This window comes from Rhinolophus sinicus, chromosome X (assembly GCF_036562045.2).
Source record: "Rhinolophus sinicus isolate RSC01 chromosome X, ASM3656204v1, whole genome shotgun sequence".
NCBI classification, from domain to species: Eukaryota; Metazoa; Chordata; class Mammalia; order Chiroptera; family Rhinolophidae; genus Rhinolophus; species Rhinolophus sinicus.
The window spans coordinates 66,859,361-66,886,568 of record NC_133768.1 but is presented as its reverse complement, the minus strand read 5'-3'; positions in this window follow the sequence as shown (position 1 = coordinate 66,886,568).

The following is a 27,208-nucleotide window of genomic DNA, read 5'->3' as shown; positions in this document are numbered from 1 at the left end:
GCAAGGCAAATGAAATGTCGTAGCCAGCCAGTTTGATGGGGACTCAGATATGGTGTTTGTCTGCATCTGCATGTAGGGAGGTAGAGCTCAAAAAAGAAATAGTCGTTTCCTCCAGCTCCTCCATCCAGGAGAAAGCTGCCCCCCAAGCCCTCACACTGAAGCCAGACAACTCACTTCCTCCCCATATGTCCCTGGCACCTTTCAAGCTGCTGCCCCAGCAGTGGAGCTCAGAATGAGTAAGTCTGTTAGTTCAGTGAGTAAGTCTGTGGGCAGGCCTGTTATAAGGAGTGCCAGCTAGTCCATCCGCCCTCTGTCTCACTCAGCCACAATCTCTGCTGGTTTTCATAGCCAGAAGTTATGGGGTCTTCTCTCCTTGGCACTAAAAGTCTGGGCTGGGGAGGAGCTGGGACCCCTCACTCATTCAGTGTGGGGGAACTTTTCCAGCCAATATATCCCTCACAGTTTTTAATGGTCAACCACGGGTGTGGGATCAGCCCATTCCACATCTCTGCCTCTCCTACTAGTTTCGAGGTGGCTTCTTCTGTATGTCCATAATTTCAGGGCTTCTGTTCAGCTAGACTTCAGGTGATTCTCAATAATGGTTGTTCTGTGGTTTAACTGTAATTGATATGATCCTGAGAAAAGGAGAGCACAGAAATTACCACTTGCCATCTTGACCAGAAATCCTCTCAATTTTTATTTGGGACATGTTTTTTTGTTTCCTCCTTTTGTCTGACTCTCTTTATTCATTTCTATGTATTAGGTAGACCTCCTATGTCTCTCAGTCTTTGCTGGATGGCCTTATGTAATAAGTGTCCTGTGTGGCCCATTGTTACATTTTCCCTGATCACCTGGGCCATTTGTTCCAGGAATGTTCTTTGTGTAGGATATGTGTGCCTTCCTGTTGTAATTGAGCCTTGATTGCTTTTGGCACATCAGTGGGTGGTATTTACTCTCAGGCTGACTGGCTGTGGGGATTGGACACACCCATAGAATATGAGATGCTGTGATGAGGCTGACCCTTCAAAATGAAATTTGCCCCAGTGGGTTTTTGTGCCTGTTGAGACCATTCTTTGGTTGTGCTGCTTGTGGGGCTAATCAGGTGGTGCTCTGTTGTAGTCTGAAGCTGACCTCTGGGTGTGTTGTCTCTGGTGCTTCTTGGAACGGGCTCCAGTGAAGGCCAATTTCAGCTGTTGCCTGTGACCAGCCCAGGGTTTCATGGTATGAACTAGAAATCTATATATGTTTGGTTGCTGCCTTTGCTCGACCTAGAAGTGTGTGGGCATGGCCGTGTTGTGATCTGAGGCCAACTCCCACTAGTATTGGGCCTGAGGAGGCTTAACAAAAAGTCCAGGGCACCCCTGGGCCTGTTGCCACCTGCTGGCTGTTCATAAGGCTCAGCCATTGAAAGAGCCTCCTTAGGTGTGCAGGCTGGGCTTTCCCAGTGTGTTCCCCCTGTGATGCCACCTAAGTTAGGTAGAGCATTGATCCAGGAAATCACTGGGGTGGGTTGGGTAATGTTCACAAATTTAATGGAGATCCAGTTCTTTTGCTAGTGCCCCACCTTTGACCACTCCACATAACACCCAGAGAGTGCCACATCCAGGGTCTGAAGATCCCTGAGGGTCAGCAAAGAAAGGCTGCAGCAAGCTGGGGCTGACCTCCTGCCACTCAAAATTTCTCATGTGACTGTCTGTGACTGTCTGCTGAGGGCTGTGCACTGCTGAAAATGCCTCCTGCAGCTTGCAAAGTGGGGCTGGCTAACCAGGAGCCAAGAGTGCTCCCTGCAATGCCACCTGAGCTGGGCAGGGCAAGGTCCAAGGGAGTCACCAAGGTGGGGCACACGTGGAGTTTACCAGGCCAGTGCAGCCTCAGATTTAACCGTGTGGGTATGGGCTTCACACAGGAAAGATGTCTCCCTCTTGTTGGCTACACATGAGGTGGGCTCTACACAGGGGTAATGGCAGCTGTCCCTCTAGCCCTCGTCCTGCAGCCACACAACTCTTTTCCTGTATGTCTCTGGTACCTCTCAAGTTGCTGCTCCTCTACCAGAGACCAGGGTGAGTACTTGCAAGTGAGTAAATCTGCGTGTGGGCCCTTTAAGAGGGCATCTGGGCTCCCATCCACCTTCTGTCTCACTGGGATGGGTGGAATCCTTGGTGATTTTCACAGTCAGGTGTTTTTTGGACTCCTGTTCTAGACACAGGACCCCCGGAGTGGAAACCCCACTTTGGTGCTGGGACCTCTCACTCTTCAGGGGGACCTCTGCTGCCCGTGCATCCCTCCGAGACATCCAATGCACAATCACTACCTGTATATCTGAGGTCAGCCCACTTCATGTCCCCCCCTCACCCACCAGTCTTGCTGCAGCCTCTTTTTTATATCTTCAGTTATAAGGGCTATGTTCAGTCACTCTTCAGATGATTCTCAAGGTTGATTTTTCTACAATTCAGTTGCTTTTTTAATGTGGACATGGGATGTGGCGAGCACAAAATTCACTTATTCTGTCATCTTGAAGTTTTCCTATTTATTGTTGTTTATCTATTCAGGCCTTTAACTGATTGGATGAGGTCCTTCCACATTATGGAGGGCAATGTACTTACTCAAACTCCACTGATTTGAATGTTAATCTCATCCAAAAACACTCCCAAAGTATACATATAAAATTAACCATCACAGATACAAACCCAGGAAGTATGACTACAGAACTTGTAATATTTTTGAGCATTTAACATGCAAAGGTCTATCATTGAGAATTTCCAAAGTGTTATTTCAACCTTATAATAGTCTTATGAGGTCAGTACTGTTATTATCCTTATTCTACAAATGAAGAGAATGATGCTCAGAAAGCCTAAGAAACTTACATATAATTACACAGAAAGTAAATGTTGGAGCTGAGATTTATATATACATTTTCTAAATAAAAATTCTGCTTTTCCTTTTTTACTATAATGTCTCCATGTAGTTTGAAGTGAGGGATTTTTTATTAAATAAGTAGTTGAAAAATATCAATTTTAAAATTAATCTATAGGTGATTTTATTAAAATTCAAGGATCATATTTTTATCATATATACTGGGGGTGCCAAAAATGTATACAAGTGGACACTCTGATCAGTGTTGTTCAAGCAGTAGTTTGCCATAATCTGAAGTGTCTGGACACTGGTGGTAAAAACTTTGAGCACCTCTTGTAATTGCAGAAGTAAAACGTGACTTGTATTCGTCTCTTGTTATTAGTATATACTGAGTATTACAATTTTAATAGTTTTTTTTTCCTTTCGTAAAATGTGTATACATTTTTTTGGCACCCTCTGGAGATTATATATGTATATAATACGTATGCTTTCCTTTGAGAAACCCCATGCTCTTTGTTACACTGTGGAGATCATAATAAAAAGTTAACATGTTGTTAGCATGTACTTGTTTAGTATCTTTCTAAAGGTTTCACATGTGCTTTGAATGTCCACATTTTAAAGATGAGGAAATTGAGATATAGAGTTGCGAGTGGCAGAGCCAGAACTCAAATCCAGGCAGTCTGATTCTGGAGCCTGGCCTTCTCATTTCAATAATATACTACTTTTTCTAATAATACACAACTTTGCAGAATTGCTAATAATAGTACGCATAAGATGTTGGGACATGGTATTTTCATCACATGTTGGAAAGGCATAGAGCCATCGAAAGGGAAAATTAAAACAGGGATGCTACAAAAATATAATTAAGGCTCATAGGCAAAAAGGTGGCAAATTTATAGAACATAATTTTAGATAAAGATTTCATATTTTTAATGGATGGTGAAAAATAGAAACTTCATTTCTGGAGACATTTAAAATTGCGTAGTGCATTAGGACAATAGCCCTTAGGAAAAAGTCCTTAATTGTAATGACAGAGGAAATGATTTTATTCATAAAATAAAATATCTGAGTCCCCTTTTGTAAAGTATCTTTAATTTGGACATTTGTATGATTTTTAAAAATTAGTGATCCTTTTATATTTTTCAGGTTTTGAGACCTTGTGAAGGAAGGCTGTGTAAGCCCTTTCTATTTAGTGCTCTTCTGAAGATTATTATATATATATATATATATATATATATATATATATATATATATATATATATATATTTTAGTTCAGATCAGAAATATAAATATGAGAACATTTATTTGTAGGAAAGGAAGTAAAGAGAACAGTTGGAAATTATAAAGTCCATCATAGCCAATCTCTGTACCTGTACACTTCTTAACTTCTGTGATCTTTAAAGACAGCATTATCGTATCTGTAGTCAACATTGTCCTGTTTGTTTAAATGCTCTGTGAAAAATTGATACATTTTAGGACCATGAAGAAGTGCCTATCCCCTGTTTTTAATATACAAATGGATAGATGTTTACTTCACATATTATTTCCATATTTATTTTGAATATGTACACTTATTTCTCTTTCACACATACCAGCACACACACACACACACACACACACACACACACACACACAGAGAGAGAGAGAGAGAGGCACCAAATAAAGGATGAATCCAGAATAGTAAACTCAGATAACAGAGATTAATGGTATGGGGAAAAACCTTTTTGGAATGAAGTAATAGTTTTTTCAGTATAGGCTACTTTGCTTGTAAGGAATTGGCTTCACATATTTATATGAGCCTCCACATCCATTGGGCTTTCACAGACTTTCCTTTTAGTAATTCCTATAAAATGGAAAGGATCAAAAGAGTTAAATTACACTGTGCCCTTAATAAACAACAACAACAAAAGCATTCCACTGAGAAAAGAAAAATATTGAGGTATGAAACAAAACAAGAAAGTCAAATCAGGTGCTATAGAAAGAAAGGGAAGAAATCCATATTATTAGTAAAAATCCTGGAGTAACAGCATGAGTGGTATTTGATTTGGTATTCTCTTTCAAGCTCTTAGCCCTTAGAAAGACAAGACAATTACCCTCTTTCACAACTCTAAACTGTAACAGTTCTTGCTGCTCCAGCTCTTTGGGACTGATGTAATTTATTCATGCAGGTATGCACTTATATATCAGCTATTATGTTTGGTTTCTTTCATTATTAGCTTCATGATTTTATAAGCTGGTATTATTCATCTGGGGAAAAAGAGACAAAAATAGGAAGGAACAAAATAAACAAAGGAAGGAAGGAAGGAAGGAAGGAAGGAAGGATGGAAGGAAGGAAGGAAGGAAGGAAGGAAGGAAGGAAGGAAGGAACAAATTAATGTAGTAAGAGTGTTATTGTAAATGAGGGAAGCTTAGTAGTGCCTGACACACCAAAACTCTTTAAAACCTCCTGAAGTGGTAACATCATGTTTTATAATGCTAAGAATGTACTTCTCACAAATGTGAAGTGACACATGACTTAGACATTTCATCAAGTACCCCTAATGTGGGGATTCTTGTTATTAACAAGGTCTGAGCATTTTATTTATCCTTTGTAAGTTGAAGATTTTTTTTTTCACAAGATATTTCACACATAAACTGTTTTCTATTTGGAGAATTTTATTAATGAGACTCTAAAATTGTTTCTTCCATAGGAAAAGACATCAAGTTATGCAAGGGAATTTATTTCTACTTTTCTTCTTTTACCCACCCAAGAAAACATAAACTATAAGGGGTGATCTTTTAAATTTATTTTAGCTCTAATTGTACAGGTAATTGCAGCAGCTTAATATTTTGCATTGTTTCTAGGTATATTTGATACTGTTAAATATCAAGTGGCAAGGATGCCCTAGAGGAGTGTCCTTTGGGGGGGACACACATGAAGAAAGAATATGCTATAGTTTAAGTTATGAACTTTTCCAGAAATTCCAATCACAGGGGAGATCTAAGCTAAAGGAGAAACCTTGCTTCTTTTCTGCCATATTAAGCAATTAGGTCTTTTCATGGGACGTTGTTATTAGTCCCTTTTCTTTGACAAAACAGACAGGAACTGGTAGTATACAGCCTCCATCAGTCTGGATTCATGGTCTCACCTTTGTTTCCAACCCTTTTTGAGGACTGCTAAATAAGGGCTTTCTCGTATTTGACACTACTGCCTCAGGCATTGTGCCACACTACTGGAGGTTTCCAATTACTCTTAAGATTTGATCCTTGCAGGCAGAGGGAACATGTACAAATAATTGTATTTGTCCCATCCTTCCAAATCTAGTGCAAAGTTCTCATATATCATATTTAAAAACCATGTCTATTTGATCAACCAACACAATCTGAACTACTACTCACACCTTCTACACCATCTTAAAAATAGATAAGTGTATTACTAACAATACAAAGCAATACTGGTCACAAGTCCAATGTCATAATGGAATTTACTGAAGTCTAAATATTATGATGCTACAGCAAATAGACATGCCTAATACAAAGATAAAATTTGGTCTATATTCTCATTGTCTTTGTCTATGCACTGTTGACTCATAACCTGTGTAACATTTGAAAGTATACCTATGAACAGTTACAGAAGATTTGGTCAGCCATTACAGAGGTATGTATATATTAAGGCAATCATGTGTGAGAGAAAGAAACACACTGATAGAAGTAGTACTCCAGTGACAAAGAGAAAGATGAAAAGAAACTAAGTTAAAAATGAAATTTTAAAGTAACCAAAGACCATAGTTCACTGTTTCCTGTTCCTTTCCATCCTTCTTAAATTTATTGTCCAGGAAATCACACTCTGTTAGACTTTGAAGAAAAAAAAAGAGAAATAAAAATTGAGAACAATAAGAATCTTTTAAGAGCTCCCAATACTCTTTTAAAAGTCAAATTTCCATTTCAGATTCAATCAGACTGAGTCTAAAACACTGCAGTATTCCACAGAGCTGTATGAAGGAGAAACAATGGTGGTTTCCTTACACACGTCCTGCATGAAAAATAAACCCATTAATTAAAGCATTAGAGAAATTCTTTCATAGCCTTGTGGAGGACACATACTGTAGTGTAGTATGTCAAAAATGATGTCTTTTATACTTTTACCAAAAGAGAGATAGGTTAAATTCAACATAAAATTGGAAATTTATGCTTGGTTGAAAAAACATCTATCTGTGAGAATGTCCAATGAGCTCTGATGAACACAGAAACCACTCCTGTCTGTTGCACTCTGGGCTGGGGAATGAAAGGCTGGAATCTGGGCTAGTCTACAACAATGAACACCTAAGATCTCCTTCAGGAGATTTTAATCTTGTGATTTCAGGGAGATAAAGATATTAGTAAGTGGCCAGATGTTGGTGTTGAAAGCCAGATTGTCTTTGCTTTCCGAGTAATCTGTCTTTATTTGAATAGCTGGCAAACACTTTCCTGAGAACTATCATGACACTTCTTGAAGTGTTTATGAGTGACATGTTTTATTTATCAAGAGATTAATGGATGATATCACGATTGTCAAACTAAGCTTGCACATGGAAAACCACAATGAAGGAGAGGGAATTTGTTCCCTCTGTAAACATTTTCTTTTTTTTCTCACATGGCTTCCTTTTGTTGTAGTAATGCAAAACTCAACAGGCCTTGTAAAAAGAGCTGTGAAGAGAGTTGGGGATTAGTTTTCATAAAGGATAAAATGTAGAGAATCCTGCAGGTGACACATAAGTAATGAGATATGCTAAGTTGTATTATCAATCCTTTTTCAAAATTCCTAAAATGTATATTGTGCATGCAATGGTAAATCTATTTTAGATGAGACAGGCAACCCCTTTGTGGGGAAAAAATAACTTTGGTATGTTACAGATATTCTTCGGTGATTAGAGGTGTACAAGTTTCTGCAGTTTTAGAAGAGGAAACAATGTGATTGACAATATTAGTTCAAAATGATTGGATCCTACAATATTATTTCAAATTTTAGTCTGATGACAAGGAAATGTTTGGAAAATAGAAGAATAGTATAAATTGTAAATTAAATTGGTAATTTTGCCAAAGTCCCTTACATACCAATTGCTACCGAGACGTATGGGCTTTTCTTTGCTGATACTAGTAATGGAGAGCTTCGGTTTTAAATAAAATTCTTTATTACAAGAAAACAAGGCTTCTTGGAGAAATGGCTGATTCCAGGATTGGGTCCCAGAATGTATTAAATGTGCCTGGAATATCTTGCTATACAAGAAAGTAAGGAAATGCTAAAAAAATATTGGAAACCTATTGAAAAGCATAAGAGCCAACTTGAAGGATCTCCCAATGTCCAATGTTGGAACAACTTAGGCAACAAAATATATAATGATACTAATGGACTATAACTTGTAGAATAAAATAAATATCCAGGAGTCCACACTGATGAGTGTGAACAATTAAACAAAAATAAATGGGGAAAAAAGAAAGCTTTTTTAAATATAGTATTCTAATTGATAAATAGAAAACGGATGATGGAAATTGAAAATTGCCATTTTGTATGTGATAATTGCTATAGGCAAGAATTATCAGTGTATGTTAAAATTAATTAACAAAAATATAATGAGAAAGAATATCTGTGTACTACTTAGCAATTACAAAGAGAAAAATAGTAACTTTACAGTGGAGAAACCTAAGATGCACCTCCTTAACCAAGTAACCAAAGTTAAAATTACCATAATAAGACATATCAATATTATTATATACCTTCTGATATGATGCATTGAGAAGGGCACTGTCTTAACTTCTGTGGTATTACTTGTCAAAAGTGCATAACCTGCTGATAAACATGAGGGCATATCAGACAAGCCCAAATTAAGGGATATTTTACAAAATAACTACCAGTTTCTTAAAAAATGTCAAAGACATTGCTATGAGCTGAATTGTGAACCATCCCCCACCAAATTAATATGTTGAAGTTTTAATCCCCAGTATCTCAGACTGTGACTGTGTTTGGAGTCTTTAAAGAAGTCACTAAGGTAAAAACAAAGTTTGATTGTTTTTTTTACACCTGAAATTAATAATAATAATAAAAATATTGGATTTTAATTTAATATGACTGGTGTCCTTAAAAGAAGAGATTAAAACACAGAGCACGCACAGAGGGAAGACCATGTGAAGACACTGGAGGAGGACGATCATCTACAAACCTAGCAGAGATGCCTCAGAAGAAATAAAACCTAACAATACCTTCATCTCAGACTTCTGGGCTTGAGTAATGTGAGAAAATAAATTTGTCTTGTATAAGCCACCCAGTCTGTGGTACTCTGTTATAGCAGCCCTAGCAAATTAATACAGTCATGAAAAACAAAATGAGACTGAGAAATTGTCCTCTATTAGAGGAAACTAAAAAGACGTGACAACGAAATGAAATTTGGGATACTGGATTGGATACTGGAACAACAACAACAACAAAAATTAGTGTCCCAATTGGCAATATTTAAATGAGGTCTGTAGATTAGTTAATAGTATTATATCAGTATTTCCTGATATATCAAAATTTCCTGATTTTGATAAGTGCACAGTGGTATGTAAGATGGTGAATTTTGGGGAAGCTGGGTGGGAGGTATACAACATTCTTTGTACTATTTTACAAATTTTGCAAATCAGAAAATATTATAAAATAAAGTTAAAAATTGAAAATAGCTTAAAAATAAAATATTCTAAAAATATGTTACTTTCAAATAGTGTTTGAAAGATGTTTGTTGGGAAATGTCATTTTGTGATTTTTGACACTTAGTTTTTGCCATGTTCCTGGGAAATAAATAATTACCTGTTTTTTCTGCTCAATTCCTCAATTCCCTGAAGTCTCTTTATTTTCCAAGCTACAATGAGTATTTCATATCTCTACATAAGAGGACTCTCCATATCTCACATTTTGTTAAATTATTTGAAGCTTGTCTAGCTGATATCCAAGGAGTACAGTCACATGACCATAAGTTTATTACAAAATAATTTATAATTATTGAGTACTGAGTATGTCTCTGCACAATTTCATTCAGGAAATATTCATTGAGTATTTAATATATGCAAGACCTTGTGGATATAAAGACAAACAATAGATACTTTTTTACCCTACATGAATTTATTACCTAGAAGGTGAAAGAGAGAAGAGAAGGGAGAGAAGATAAATTAAGTTCTGTTGTGTATGTACTAAGGGCATCCATTTTAGATAGACACTATTAATTTCAATTTTACAGATATGAAAACTAAAACTGAGAAATTTTTCTGATGCAAATAAAATATGAGTTGACTTTTAAAGGAAGCTAGAATTGGGACCATGGTTAAGGCAGAAATCACATTCCATGAAACGCCTGTGCAATGACTTGGAGGCATTGAGATCACACTGTATTTCTTAAGAATTTCAGTATGGCTTTATCTATAAAATTTTTATAGGTTAGTGGTAGGAGATGAAGCTGCTTCAGTAGGCAGCATCTTGTAACAGGAATATGCTATCATAAGAAATTCAAATGTTTCCCCTAACATGACAGAGAGTAATTTAAGGTTTTTAAACTGAGAAAGAAAAGATATTGGTCATGTAAAGATGAACACTTTTTAAATTTAGACTGTCAATATTTCCTATTTTTAAAGTATTACAAAAAACAAGGAATTCCTTTTAAAAACTACCAAATTTCTTTATATGTAGCATCAAATTGGCATTTCCCCCCTGAATATATTTCATCCACTTTCCAACAGGAATTTCCCTTAAAGAGTAATAGAAGGAGACTTGAAAAACAGATTATTTCATGGAAAGATGTTCCAATTTGTCATTATCCATTGGGCAATACAGAAACAATCTCACTCTTGGCTGCTCCCTGCCATTCAGGGATCCCCCAGCCAGGCTTAAACACAAGTTCTGAAGAAACTCACACCAGATAATAATATTGATAAAGGACACAAGTAGTTCTTGCTCAGGGATATTTGTGAAGTCCGTAGAAATTGAAAACATCTTTTTATATGGTATATGTACATTTTTTTCTGGATGAGACTCACTATTTTTTTAAATGATTTTTAAAGTTGTCTGTTACTTTAAAAATACTCAGAATCACTGCAAATATAATTTGATTCCTTTTGTTCCAAAACAAAATTCTACAGTCTCAATTCCAGTTTTCTACTGTAATTTTCAGAAGATCTGATGTCTATGTATCTATGTTTATTAGTTCAAAGTTGATTCATCAGTTATCTGTATAGCTACGATGAAATACAGTATATGATTTTGTTATAATAACAGAGTACCTTTAGCTTATTTTCTGATTAGAACAGTATTTTAAAAATCATCTAAGTAAGGAAGGCCAGCTGCCTCCTAGATCTAACTTATTTCACTCCTCCTTTTGCCTTTTCACATTATCATGGGTGCCAATAGTTATGGTTAAACAATGTTTTTAACCTCATCTAATAATGTATACAATAGATAAATCCAAAAATTATTTCACATTGACTATCATCATTACTGTAGCTTACAGAAAATTTAGGGTAGGTTAAAAGTCTCCGTCTTGCTGCAATAAACATAGGGGTGCATAAATTTTTTTGAATTAGAGTTTTGGATTTCTCCGGATAGATACCTAGGAGTGGAATTGATGTCAGAGGGATAGTGGAGGGGGGTAGGGGCGTTGACATTGTGTGAGGGATATAAATCATAAATGTCTAACTATTACATTGTTTTGAGCACCTGAAACTGAAAAAAAAAAGTCTCTGTCTTTATATGTAAAATATGCTATGCTACTTTTTTTATAAGGAAGAAAGTGAAGGTGAAAACATGCAGATATCTTAAAAATATAACATAGATGGATAAATCAGAATCCATGAAATTGGTTACCTTCAAGTCAGATGTGTGGAACTTAGTGTGTAAGGAATGGAAAGAGGTAATAGTCATTGTGATGCTCTACGTATACAAGAATGAAACCAAATAAATTAGAATCGGTAGAAAACTCTTTAAAACTGAATGCACATAGAAACAAATGTACAAAGCTGTATTTCAAACGAATAACATAATCAAACTTAACAGGAAAAATAGTTAGCCCACGCAACATTTAGAAACAGTTCTTTGAGTATATACTTTCAAACCAAGGGGATAAAAGAACTTCAAATGAAATTCCAAATAACTCTTAAACACTTTCTAATTGATAGATATAGATCGATGTAGGATTGAGCAAATATTTAAATGTGTGCTTTAATTTGTAGTGGAAGCATGAATTTTTATTATGGAAGAAAGGAGATATAACTATGCAACAGAGGAGGGAGATGACTATGCAGAAATAGACGGGAATTGGAGATATCAGTTTCAACCAATGATTTTCTAGCTCTCTTTGTTCACAGAGCCTAAAAGCAATGATACCTCACATAATACCCAAATCTTGGATTCTAAATATCAATCCTTGCTTATAGGAACACTGCTCTTTGAAATGTCTGATGCCTGGATTGACATAGGTAAAGCACAGGATGAGCCTGGGACATCTTGTGCCACAAATTAAAGGGGATATTCAAATAGTGATGGGGCACATCCAAAATATAACTTGAAAGGGTCCCTATTGGTCAAATCTAGGACAATTGGAACATCAAAATAAATAATAACAGCAATGTAATGTAATCTATTGATTTATTTGTTTATTAAAGAGGAATCCATGAATTCATGCTGATTGTAAAGAGATTGACAATTAAATACATAATGAAGAAGGGGTGGGAAAGTGTTTTCTCACAGTAGAATGCTTACTAATAAACGTGAAGGAAGTGGTGGTGTTGGGGGAGAAGTTACCATTGTATAGCAATCATCATAAACATTTGTTCAGGCAAGAATCATCAGTGGATGGCAAGTCTGGGGAGGAGGGGTGAGAGATTGATGAGGAGCAGGGTAGTGGCATGACCTTAACGTGTCTCTACAAAGAGATATTATTAATTGCAAAGGAAAAACTAGTAACTGTACAATGGAAAAATCTGACAATACCTTGACTAGGGGACCAAAATTAACATCATCAATAAATCACAGATTGTCATGTGCCTCCAGTTGTGACATACTGAGAAGGTGAGGCTAGAGCACCAGGTATTATTCTGACTGTGGGTACAGATAGATAGATGATGATAGATGGATGGATAGATAGATAGATAGATAGATAGATAGATAGATAGATAGATAGATAGACAGACAATACAGGGAGGATGCAAATGAGCAAAATTTTTAAATTTGGAAAATCTAGGTAAAATATATGTGGGAGTTCTCTGTACTATTTTTGGTACTTCCCTGTAATTTTTGAATTATTTCAATTTTTTTTTAAAGTATATAAGAGAGTAGGTCTTGAATGTTCTCACCAGAAAATAAAAATAAATGGTAATCATGTGACATGATGAGGCGTTAGGTAACTTCATGGTGGTAATTATTTTGCCAGATATGAGTGTATCAAATTATCAGGTTGTACATAATGTTATATGTCAATTATATCTTAATAAAGCTGGAAAAAATCCTACATGGGAGACACAATTAAATCTAAGCAATAGACTCTTGAATAAAGAACTATGTTGTATTTTAAAATAAAGTATAAAAAACAAAGAAAAGTTCATAAGGCACAGAAACAACTTTATTAACCCCCGCCCTCTGTAATTATATTTGTTAAAAGCAATCAATGGCATAGTAACCTATGAATATTATTAATGAACTTTAATTATCAGTAATATGTTTGTTTATAATGCTTAGGTTTTTATATAAATTTAGCATAATCATTTTATTTTTCTTTATAACACTCCAGTGATAGAGATATATATTTTCTTCACCTTGAAGTTGACACAAATCCAGATGCAAAAGAAGTTTCTCTTGGATCTTCAAATGTAAAATTAATCTTACCATTAATTTCATATTTTCTCATAATTAATTATGTTTTTTTGACACCCTCTTTTAGCAGGAATGAAGTGAATTCAGTTCTCCATTTTAATGTGTGTGTGTGTGTGTGTGTGTGTGTGTGTGTGTGTGTGTAGTTAGATTTGGAGTCATTTGTAATGCTATCCTATATGTAAACTGTCACATTTCATTTAAAAACATGAACTCCTGTCTAGAATCCAGCAAGCATACTTGGCTTTATTCTCTATCTGATTTATGTATGAAATTTTAAACCTGCTTTTTCATTATATATATTTGGACTTTCTCCAAATAGTTCATTGGACCATTCATCTATGTTTGGCGGTAGAGTATCAATTTAATATGAGATAGTGATCAATATTATACATTGGGGAACAAGACTCAGAATTAAGAAGGGAAAGGTGTAAGCAGCAGAGAATGAGTTACAAATGAATAGGTACATAGGAAGGCATACGACCTTGAACCTTAGACACACTGATTTATTCCAAGGTCTTTCACTTCCAATATTACAATATGACTTACCAAAGTCACTGTATGCTAACATTTATGTTTGCTCCTCCCTTCTACTTTTTCTGAGACCACCAGCTGCTGCGCGAACATATTAGGTTGGTGCAAAAGTAATTGCGGTTTTTGCAATTATTTTAAACCTTTTAAACCGCAATTACTTTTGCACCAACTATTTCTCTGGCTCAGAATAAAGCTCATAAGAAGAGTCGAGTCCCTCTATTCACTCAGTCCCCATAGTTAAAATCCTCTCTAGCCAAATTTTTATTTGTCAAGCCACACACTGCCTGGAATTCTAGGAAATGCATGATCATTTTTTGCCTATCTAGAGAATTGGTTTCACCTCTGCATGCTTCATCTCAAAATGTCTTTGCCACCAGCCTGAATCTACAAAATTCAATCTGACTGAGTGGCCTTTCTAGATATTCATTGGCTTCTTTGACAAGTTCCTAGTTTCCAGAAACTTCTGTGGTGTTTATTCTTTATTGATATCTCTAGGATTTTTTTTCTACTACCCAGAAGGGAAAATGTTGCATAATTTTAGATGACTGAGTTTTTCTTTTCATCTTTCATTTTTGTTAAACTTCCTCATGTGGCAATAAATACTTCCACTTTCTTCAAGGCGTCAATAAGAAACTCCAGATTTCCATGATTAAAGCGGTAATCTTCTCTATCATCTCTTTTAAGATTTTAGTAGGTGGTTATAACACATTCAGTCAGAGGATATTATCCACTTTGGTTTTTACTGATTCTAGCCACCTGCATTACCTTCCTGCTTCTTTTTTTTTCTCTCATACCATCCATTGTTCTAATAAGAACATTTTATTTTCTTCTCTTTGCATACTTTTTTTTAATGCCAAAGAAAGGAGATTGTATAAAGAATGGTAAACTCTTTCCTTACCCTTAAAATGTTTGTAGAGTTTCTATTTTTCCCCCTTGACAATTCTTTTTGTCCTAATTTGGAAGTGGATTAATCAGCTGTCAAGTCACCGAATTGCTATGAAAATCTGGTGGAGTTTTAAGTGCCAGTCCACTTCTGTCTTCAAGTCTCAGGTATTTTCATCATCTGATACAGCTTTATTTTGTATAGCACTTGTGATAGAAGGCAAATCATGAAGAAATGTGAAGAATGAAATAATACAAGGCAGCTCATCCTCTCAAGATAGTGTTCTTCTCAAACTATTAATTTGTCACTTCATAATCTAGAGGGATTAGGGACATGTGTGAAAGACATTAAATGAAAACAGTATGATTTTTAGCACATCTGAAAGGATTGATGTGGCAGGAAGTTCCTTGGCTTCTTTACTGCCCAACTAGACCATCATGCTGTTGACTACCTTGAGTTAAAGAACAGGATTGCAGATGAAATGTGAAATTATTGTATATGGCCATCTAACACTTTAGATAGACAGAGTGAAATGTGTGCCTGTGGTTAACAATTGGAAGCCTCAACTCTCAAAAAGACCTCCTGCAGTTTCACTTCATATACTTTCCTCCTTCATTTGGATATCCAGATTTTCAATTATTTCACAAAACACCATAGGATTTTCCAGCCTGAAGTATCTGGTGGTTCAGCAACTTGGCCTTAATTTGCAGCTCAACAGACCCGCCTGTGATGGGAACAGCTGAGTGTCCTGGGTGCCTGCCAATTCTGCCGTTGTGTATGCACACTGCAGCTGATTGGGTCGACCCAAATTTGTGTGAATGCAATATTGCTGTTAAGTATGTAGGCACAATTCAAATGTCCATGTTAGGTATTTAATATCTAAAATTCAGAGAAGTTCTATTCCTTCAGCATTAGAAAGGCAACAGCCAATGAATTTAAATCATGGTGAAAAAGCACAATATTATAATGGCTCTCATGCCTTGTGCCTAGAAAGAAGACTTCAGTAGTTTGTGACTTTGTCATGATGCTGTATCTTAATATCGTGGGAAAAATACTCATAAGGAAATTCCTTAAATTTGCCTTGTTAGCCTGAATATCAATGAGAAAAGAAGTATATAATTACATTAGAAAAAAAAGTTCATTACATTTTTCCTAACATTTTACTGTGGGGTGAGATTTTGATAGCATTACAGTAACTAATTTGTTATCTTTGCTATACAAGAGGTGAGTGGATTAAACAAGCTAGCTTGCAATCTACCAGATAACAGAGAAATGTATTTTCATTATTCCTGATTACTATCTATGCAGGTAATTACACTTCTTTACACATAATTAAAGTGAAGGTCGATTTCAGTTCATTCTTCTCAGTGGTAAAATTATCAAGTTAGTTCTCAACTAATTATTTTCTGTAGTATAGCACTGGTTTGGATCCCTGTCACATTCCATTTAGCAAACATAAAATAGCTCTGAATTAGAGTTATCACAGCCTGGGACTTTTATACTATTAATTTGTAGGGGGGAAATCTTTAGATGGATATTATCCAAGCTGAAAATGAATTCTTTTGAAAGAATCCAATTGGTTTTTGCTTTTTCTTCGTCTTGTTCTAAAATCTCTTACCCGTTCACAGTCTCTGCTGTTGGTGGGTTTTCCTCCTTTTAGTTTAAGGTTGCTTAATTTTTTCAAATTCAACACAGCCTTTTCTCACCAAACAGTGAGGTTGAACAATTTATCATTACTCTGGGTGTGTGCTGCATAGTTTTTCAAGTTTATAGGTGTAAGATGCTTATTTTTGGAAACAGGAAAAGCTTCTGCTGATATTGCACGGTAGAAATATGCACCTAGTGAAAAAAAAGTTTTTAATCATGGAGAATTAGTGAACTCACTTTGAAGAGAAGCTCTACATTGTAATTGTGTCCCTGAAGTAGGGGACGCATTATAAAAGAATGTGCTTCACAAAAGGAGCCGCCAGTCCCATTGAAGTTCCCTTAAGAGACACATTTCCATGGTGAGTCCTGAATTCTATTTTGATGGCAAAAATTTAGCATACACACTCTTCTTTAGCACCAGATCACCTTGCAATACTAGATGACATGGCACTCCTGGGAAACTGCAAGATTAGACTATAAGATGAATTTAAAGATAATTGACTTCGGAAATGTAACTGCTGTATCCTGATTCTAGTGGACAGTCCTGATATGTATTATTTCAGCATGCTGCTGCTGCTTGTCTTATTTAATAGTTCATAGTGTCTTGTTTTTAGTACTCAAAAATGTTTACTAAAATTAATCTTTTATACTGTGTTCTATTAGGGATGTGCTGTTATTCATTTTTGGTTTGTTTCTGTTTTGCTTCATTGGGCTATGGCCCAATGTAGCTGGTGCAAAATGGGTAAGGTGAAGTGATTTTAACTTTCTTCCAGCTCCTACACTTCATGGTGGCCAATATGCATTTTGCCATTCCATTTTCAATCCCTAAAATTCCTTTGAAGTCTGTTCAACCATATTCCTTTCATCTACCTTCTTACTACTGTTAGAAAATGTTTTTTTGCTGTCTCTTACCATCCTTTCCTTTATCCCAAGACTGAGTTTATCAGCAAATGTTGCTACTATGACTTTTAGAGTACCTCTCATCTGCACTTATTTTACAAAATTGTTTTAATGTTTTATTTTAAAGATAATATATGCATAAGGTAAAGAATTCCAGCAGTACAAAGGACACACATAATCCATTTTTCCCTTCTTCCCACTAACTTCAGTGTTTTTAATCCTGAAAGGTAAATGCTAATTCTAGTCCCTTATATATTATCTCAGAGATATTCCATTATAAATGATAATATATGGATATCTATTTCATTTTTACAGAGGCAAAATTTATATAACATAACATTAAACACTTTAAAATGAACAATTCAGTGACATTTAGTACACTCAAAAAGTTATGCAAGCATTTTATCTAATTACAAATCATTTTCATCACCCCCAAAGCAGTTACTATCCATTCTCTTCTCCCCCTTCTCCCTGGCAACCAACTGTATATCTTATCTTTATAAATTTACCAAACTGGGTATTTCATATAAATGGAATCATACAATGTACATTCATTTGTGTTGTTTTCTTCAATTGGCATAAATGTACTTTTTAACTGTTTTCAGTTACAGTTGACATTTAATATTATTTTATATCAATTTCAGATGTATAGCATAGTGGTTAGACATTTATATAATTTATGCAGTGATCCCCCCAGGTAAGTCTAGTATCCCTGGGCACTATACACAGTTGTTGCAACATTGTTGACTATATGAGCATATTTTCTATGCTGTACTTTACATTCCTATGTCTATTTTGTAACTATCAATTTGTGTTGTTTATTCCCTTCACCTTTTTCACCAAGATATCCAAGCCCCTCCTCTCTGGTAACCATCAGTTTGTTCTCTGTATCTCTGAGTCTGCTTGTTTATTTCTTTTGTTTTTAAGGAAATGTCTATTCAGGTCCTCTGCTTGTTTTTTGATTGGATTTTTTGATGTTGAGTTGTAGTAATTATTTATAAATGTTGGATATTAACCCCTTATCAGATGTATCATTGGCGAATACCTATTTCCATTCAATAAGCTGTCTTTTCATTTTGTTGATGGTTCCCTTTGCTGTGCAGAAACTTTTTATTTTGATGTAGTCCAGCTTGTTTATTTTTTCTTTTGTTTGTCTTGCTCAAGGGGATATATCAGAAAAAATAACACTAAGAGCAACATATGAGTGTTTACTTACCATATTTTCTTCTAGTTTTATGGCTTCTGGTTTTACATTTAAATCTTTAATACATTTTGAATTTATTCTTGTATATTGTGTAAGAGGGTGGCTTGTATTTGTCTATTTCTATCTCCAGGTTAGGAAAGTTTGCAGTCATTATTTTTTCAAATAGTTTCTCAGTCCATTGCTTTCACTCTTCTCCTTCTGGTACCCCTATGATGTGCATGGCATGACTCTTCATGTTGTCCCAGACCTTTCTTAAACTGTCCTCATTTCTTTTGAGGATTTTTTTTTTCTTTTTGCTGTTTTGACTGGGTGTTTTCTGCTACTTTGTCTTCAATCCTCTGTTTCACCTAGTCTTCTGGTAATTCTTTCTAGTGTAGGACTACTCTAGTGAAGAGTAACTGAAATTCTTCATTTCAGTTATTGCATTCTTCACTTCTGACAGGTTCTTTTTTATGCTTTCTATCTCTGTTTTTTTACACTTTCTATATCCTTTTTTTACGCTTGCTATCTCTTTGTTGACATTGTCAATAAGTTATTTGAGCATCCTTACAACCATTGTTTTTAACTCTGCATCTCATATGTTGCTTGCTTCCATTTTGTTTAGATTTCGTTTTTTTCTGGAGTTTTCTTCTGTTTTCATTTGGGACATATTTCTTTGTTTCCCCATTTTGGCTGCCTCTCTGTTTGTTTCTATGTATTGTATATATCTGCTGTGTTTTGTAGTGTTGGCCAGGTGGCCTTATTTAGTAAGTGCTCTATGGGACCCAGTGGCACAGTGTTCCTGGGCACCTGTGCTGGGTGCAAGAGTGTCCATCATGTGGGTTGTGTGTGTCCTCCTGCTATATTTCAGCCTCGATTCCTATTGGCACATCATTGGGTTCGATTGACCCTGAGGCTCACTGGCGATTGGGTTTGGATATTTCCACAGCTTATGGGCAGTTGTGCAGTTGCTTACTCCATGGAGCAGAATTTGCTTCAATGGGCTCTGGTGCCTGCTGAGACCATCTTTTCGGTGTACGGCTTGTGAGACTAATTTGCTGGTGTTCTGTTGTGGACCAAAATTGACCTCCAGGTATGTTTTTCTGGAGCCTCTTGGGAGGGGTTCCAACGCAGACCCAGGTCTGCCACTGCCTGGGTCCAGCCAAAGACTATCTGCTAGGAGATACAAAGCAATCCATGGTTTGTTGCTGTCTGTGATGGACCTGGAGGTATGTGGAAGAAGCAACACTGTGAACCAAGGATAGCTGCCACCACTACCGGACCTAGGGTAGCACCACCAAAAGCCCAGTATACCCTGAGACCTGCTACGAGCTGCTGGCTCCCATAAAGACTCTGCCGCTTATAGAGCCTCATGCAGTATGCAAGTTGGGAGAGGCATGTTCTCAGGGAGTCACCAGGGTCAGGCAAGTGTTCATCAGGGTACTGTTACTCTGGTTTGCTGCCAGTGGTGAGCCTGGAGCTACTCACCAAAGGTCTCAGAGCATGCTGAGCCCAGCTTCCACCTGCATGGGGTCCATGTACTCCCTAGAGTTGTCCATGAAAGAATGCAATGCAAAGGGGGTTGGCTGTTAGTGGAGAAAGTCCTTCTTGTGTTGAGTGAGTTAGTTGGGGCAGTGTCCCAGGGACTCACCCTGGTGGAGCAAGGTGGTGAGCAAGGCGAGTTCACCAAGCCATTGCAGATTTACTTTTGGCCATGTGTGGAGTGTTCAACACAGAAAAGATGATGCCCCCCTTCCAGCTGCATGAGAGAAGGGTTCTACACAAAGAAAATGGTGACTTTCCCTCTAGTCCTTGTCCTAAAGCCACACAACTCAATCTCTCCCTGTATGGCTGCGATACTTCAAGAGTCACTGTCCTTCCGCTAGAACACAGGGTGAGTCCCTGCAAGCGAGTGAGTTTGTGCATGGCCCCTTTAAGTGGATGTCTGGGTTTCCCGCAGCCTTCAGTCCCATCTGGACAGTCGAAATCCCCATTTTTTCACAACCAGATGTTGTGGGGCTCCTTTTCATGGCACTGGTTCTTGGGGTTGGGGAGCCCACTGTGAGGTTGGGGTCCCTCACTTCTCTGGGAGCCTCTGTGGCTGAGATATCCCTCCCAATTCTCAATCACCACATGCATGTGTGGGGCTGCCCATTCCACATCTCCACCTCTCCTACAAGTCTTGATGTGGTTTCTTCTTTATATTCTTAGTTATAAAACTTTTGTTCAGCTATACTTCAGATGATTCCCCAGGTTCATTGTTCTATAATTTAGTTGTAATTTTACTGTGATCTTGGGAGGAAGCAAGCATAACATTTACCTACTCCGCCTGTTGTATTTCTCTCAGCATAATGTTTCTGAGGTTCATCCACATTATATCATGTATCAGTAATTCATTGCTGTAATGAGAAAATGTCATTCCATTAGATATATGTGCCACAATTTGTTCATCCATTCATCTGTTGATGGGTAGTTTTTTCGACTCCTTTGCTCTTCTGCAAAGTGCTACTATGAGCATTCATGTACAAGTATTTGAGTATCTGTTTTCAATTATTTCGGGTATATAGATGGAATTTGGGTATACAGTGGAATTATTGAGTTTTTGGTAATACTGTTTAACTATTTTAGGAACACCAAAATGTTTTCCACAGCAGCTGAACAATTTTACAGTCCCACCAGTGGTATACAAAGGCTCCAATTTTTACCAATATTTGTGATTTTCTTTTTTTTTTTTATTAAAAAAAATCATTTAGTCATCCTTGTAGTTCGGGTTGTATCTCACTGTGGTTTGGGTTTGGATCTTCCTAATGACTAATAATGTTGCACATTTTTCTATATGCTTATTTCCAATTTGTTTATCTTTTTGAAGAGATGTCTATTCAAGCGTTTTTCCCAGTCATTTCCTTTTTTTGTTGTTAAGTTGTAAGAGTCCTTTATATTTTTTGGATACTGGAACCTTATCAGATATATGATTTAGAAATATTTTCTTCCATTGCATAGGTTGTCTTTTCACTTTCTTGTTGGTGTCCTTTGATGCACAAATGTATTTAATTTTTATGAAATCAAATTCGTCTATTTTTTGTGCCCTGTACTTATGTATCATATCTAACAAGCCATTTCAAAGTCCAACACCATAAAATGAACCCATATTTTTTCTTCTAAGAGTGTTATAGTCTTTAGCTCTGATATTTATGTCATTGATCCATTTTGAGTTTTTTTTTTTTGTTTGTTTGTTTGTTTGTTTTTTGTATGTAGTGTAAGATACATGTCAAACTTGATTTTTTTTTTTTTTTTGTATGTGGATACCCAGTTATCTCAGTATTATTTGTTGAAGAGTGCATTTTTTCCCTCATTACATGTTTTTGGCATCCTTGCTGAAAATCAGTTGACCAGAGATGTATAGGTTTATTTTTCAACTCTCAGTTTATCACATCGATCTATATTTCTAGCCTTATAACTGCACTACACTCGTGATTATTGTTTGTCTATAGAAATTTTTAAAATCAGGACAGGGAAGTTCTCCAGCTTTGTTTTTCTTTTGCAGTATTGTTTTGGCAGTTTGGGGCTCTGGTGATTCCATATGAATGTGGAGGCAGGTTTTTCCATTTTTGCTAAAATGACCTTAAAATTTTGATAGAGATTGCATTAAATCTATAGATTGTTTTGGGTAGTATTAACAGCTTACCGATATAAGGTTCTTAGATTCATGATACAGGAGGGATTTTTTTCCCCATTTATTTAGATCTTCTTTAATTTTTTAAATCAATGTTTTATAATTTTAAATAAACATGGCTTTGATCTTTTTTGTTAAATTTATCTTGAGGTATTTTATTCTTTTGGATGCTATTGTAGATAGAATTGTTTTCCTATTTTCTTTTTGGAAATTTAATTGCTGTTGTATGGCAATACAACTAATTTTTATGTGTTGATCTTATACCTTGCAACTGTGCAGAATTTGTTTGTTAGGTCTGGTCGGGTTTTCTTGTGTATTCTTTAGGATTTTCTACATATAGGAGCATATTTTCCACTAAAGGAGATAGTTTTACTTCATTATTTTCAATTTGGATCTTTTATTTCCCTTTCTTGACTGATTCCTCTAGCCAGAATTTCAAGTACTATGTTGAATAGAAGTGTTGAAAGTACGCATTACTGTTTTGCTCCTGATCTTAATGGGAAAGTCTTTAATCTTTAATTATTGAACACAATGTTACTTATGGATTTTTCATAAACTTTCTTTATCATGTTGAGATAGCTTCATTCTCTTACTAGTTTAATGAGTGTTTGTTTGTTTGGTTGTTTGGTTGTTTGTTTGTTTTTCCATGAAAGGGTGGTGGATTTTGTAAAATATTCTTTGGGTATCGAGTGAAATGTCATGTGATTTTTTCCTTGATTTTACTGATGTTGTGTGTTACATTGGTTTTCTTTAGTTGAACCACTCATGTACTCATGGGATAAATCCCAACTGATCATCGTGTATAATCATTTTAATTTGTTATGAAACTTCATTTGCGAGCATGTTGTTGAGAATTTTTACATCTATGTTTTTAAAGGAAATTAGTTTGTAGATTTCTTTGCTTGTATTGTTTTGCCTGTCTTTGATAACAGAGTAATACTGGCATCATAGAATGAATTAAGGAAGTGTTCCTTCTGCTCCTATTATTTTTAAGAGTTTTGGAAAGGTTGGTGTTAATTCTTTTTAAAGTGTTTAGTAGAATTCAGCAGTGAAGCCATCTGGTACTGGACTTCTTTTTGTTCCGATTGAAAAAAATAATTACTGACTCAATATCTTTACTTTTTATAGGTATGGTAAAAAAATTTCATCTTGTTGAGTTATTTAAGTAATTTGTGTGCTTCTAAGCTTTTATCCATTTGATCTAGATTGTCTAAATTTTGGTACACAATTATGCATATTATTCTCATATCATACTTTTTATTTCTGTAATTTTTGGTAGTAATAACCTCATTTTCATTTTTTATTTAAGTTATTTCAATCTTCTCTCTGCTTTTCTTAGTCAATTTGGTTAAGGGTTAACATTTTTTTGTTGTTATTTTAAAAAATCAACTTTGTTTTCATTGTTTTTCCATCTTTATTTTATTTATTTTCACTCTAATCTTTGCTTCTTCTTTCCTGCATTTAGCAGTTTACTTTTTTTGTTCCTTAAGTTGTAAAGCTGAGGTATTGATTTGATATTATACTTTTTATTATAGGTATTAATAGATACAAATTTCCCTCTGATTACTGTTTTTACTGCACTCCACAGGTTTTGGTATGTTGTATTTTCATTTACCTATAATTTCCCATTTTTACTGCAATTTTTATTTGACCTATTGGCTGATAAAGAGTGTGTTGCTTAATTTCTCTTTACTTTTGAATTTTTCGGTTTTTGTTCTATTGATTTCTAATTTCCTGGAGAAGATACTATGTATGATTTCAACCTTTTTAAATTTATTGAGACTTGGTTAGTGTCCCAACATGTGCTTTACTCTGAAAATATTCCATATGCAGTTCAGAAGAATATGTATTCTGATGTTGTTAATTGGAGTGTTTATATGTCTGTTAGTTTTATTTTATTTATAGTGTTGTTAATTTCCTCTATTTCTTTATTGTTTTCCTGTATATATGTTCTATTCATTACTGAACATGGGTTATTGGAGGCTGCAACTATTATTATTGAACTATTTATTTTTCTCATTAATTCTATCAAAATTTGCATTACTTATATTGGGGTTTGGTGTATTATTTGTATGTTTTGGATAGATTTATGTTTTATCAGTACAGTCATGTGCCATATGACAATGTTTCAGTCATCAATGGACTGCATATATGATAATAGTCGCATAAGATTAAAATAGAGCTGAACAATCCTTATTGCCTACTGATGCTGTAACCATTATAACATCACAGCACAACATGTTACTCACATGTTTGTGGTGATGCTGGTGTAAACAAACCTACTGTGTTGCCAGCTACATAAAAGTACACATATACAATTAAATAGAGTACATAATACTCGATAATGATAATGAGTGACTGTTACTGATTTATGGATTTACTACATGACTTTTTATAGCTATTTTAGAGTGTACTCTTTTTACTTGTAAAAAAAGTTTGCTGTAAAACAGTGCACTGAATTATAACAGCAGTAGCCTCAAATCTTTTGCATTTACCACATCTTTTGACTACATCAATTTTTATTGTGCTCAATTTGATCTTGTCTTGTTTTATTCATCATGGCCCCTAAGCATAGAAAAATCTACTGCTAACATTGCCAGTAAGAGGCCACATTGAGTGATTGACCTGGAAATAAAATTAAAAGTGATTGAGGACTACAAATGTGGAAAATCACTGGTTACTGCTCTACAATCAAGCATGTCTTCTGTCACCATAGCTATGATCTTGAAGAATAAGAACAAAGTGATGGAAGATGTTAAGAACTTGTTTCATTAAAGGCAATAAGACTAACAAAAATTTGAGAAAGGCCTATATCAGACATGAAGAAATTTCTAATGATCTGGATTGAAGACCAGACACAGAAGCATATCCCTCTTAGCACCATAACAATCATGGCCAAAGCAAAAGATTTGTGATGTTGAAAGAAAAGTTTGGACCTAACTATGATGTTGAACGTACTGCTATCTCTGGGTGATTTAAACAATTCAAGAATCATTATTCATTGTATAATGTGAAAGTGAATGGTGAATCTGTGAGTGTTGATGTGAAGGCAGTTGAAGAATTTTTAGAAATTAGATTAGCTGATCGTAAAGCAGAATACATGCCAGAGTAAATATTCAATAGAGATGAAAACTTGCTACTCTGGAAATGGATGCCTGAAAGGACTTTCATCTATAAGGAGGCCAAATCAATGCCATGTTTCAAAGCTTTTAAGGACAGGATAACAGTCTTGTTTGGGGACAATGTTGCAGGCTGCAAATTGAAACCCTTTGTGATCTGACACAATGAAAACCCAGGGGCATTAAACATATCAATAAGCACACAATGCTAGTGTACTTTAGGAGCAATATGAAGTCATTGATTAACCAGCTCCTCTTCCAATTTGCCCTCCCAAATTGCTGTGCCAGTGAAATGGAGAAGTACTGTATGATAATGTTCCTGGATATCCTCTTTTTATTGGTAATTTTCATCCCAATATCAAGGTGGTGTTTCTCCCTCCAAACACCACTTCTTTGACTTTTATCCATTGGTTAATGGATAAAAGAGTTATAGAAGCTTTAAAGACCTTATACCTGAGGAGGAACTTTACCCAGGTTATTGCAACTGAAAAAGGCACTGATGCTATTCTGGAAGGATTACAACATCTATAACTGTATCACAAACTTTGATTGGGCTTGGGGTCATGTCACCAAAGAGTGTATGAATGGAATCTGGAATAAGACACTCAAGAGCTTCATCCATGGCTTCAAAGGATTTGCCAAGGATGAAGAAGTTGCAAAAATCAACAAGGCTATTTTTGAGATAGCAAATAATTTTAACCTAAGTGTGGATGATAATGACATTGAGGAGCTCCTGCAGTGGTTCCTGGTAAATTGACTATTGAGGAATTGGAACTGGAAAAAGGATCACATAGCTGAAGAAATGGCAAGAGAGAAAAAGAAAACTGCAAAAGAAGAAAAAACAAAACAATAAAATTTCTAGCAAATGATTTAGCAGATATTTCTTCAGACCTCAACAAGCTCCTTAAAGGTTTGAAAACACGGACCCCAGCACCAAAAGTTTTTCCATAAATAGAGAGGACTGTTCATCGTGCATTATCTGCTTATAAACAAATCTGTGATGGAAAAAGGAAATAAACCAAGCAAAACACCATGGACATATTTCTGAAAGGACTGTGTATCTCCTCAAGAAAAGCCTCAGGCAGGTCCTTCAGGAGGTATTCCGGAAGAAGGCATTGTTAACATAGGAGATGACAGCTTCATGCATGTTATTGGCCCTGAAAACCTTCCAGTGGGACAATATGTAGAGGTGGAAAACAATAATGATGACATTGACCCCGTGTAGACCTAGGATAATGTGTGTGCTTGCATCTTAGTTTTTAACAGAAAAGTTTAAAAAGTAAAATAAATAAATATTTTAAAAATAGAAAAAAAGTTATAGAATAAGATGTAAAGAAAAAATTTTGTTAAGCTATACAATATGTGTTTTAAACTGTTACTACAAAAAATCAAAAAGTTAAAAAAAAACATTTAAAAGTTTATAAAGTAAAAAATTACAGTAAGTTTGTACACAGGCCTCTTCATGGCTGCACCTTCCAGGGTGCAATCCTTTCTTTTTCTCAAATAAACCCTTTTTGGTAGCAGGAAAAAAATAGTTACTATAAGATGAGGTTAATTTATCATTGAAGACAGA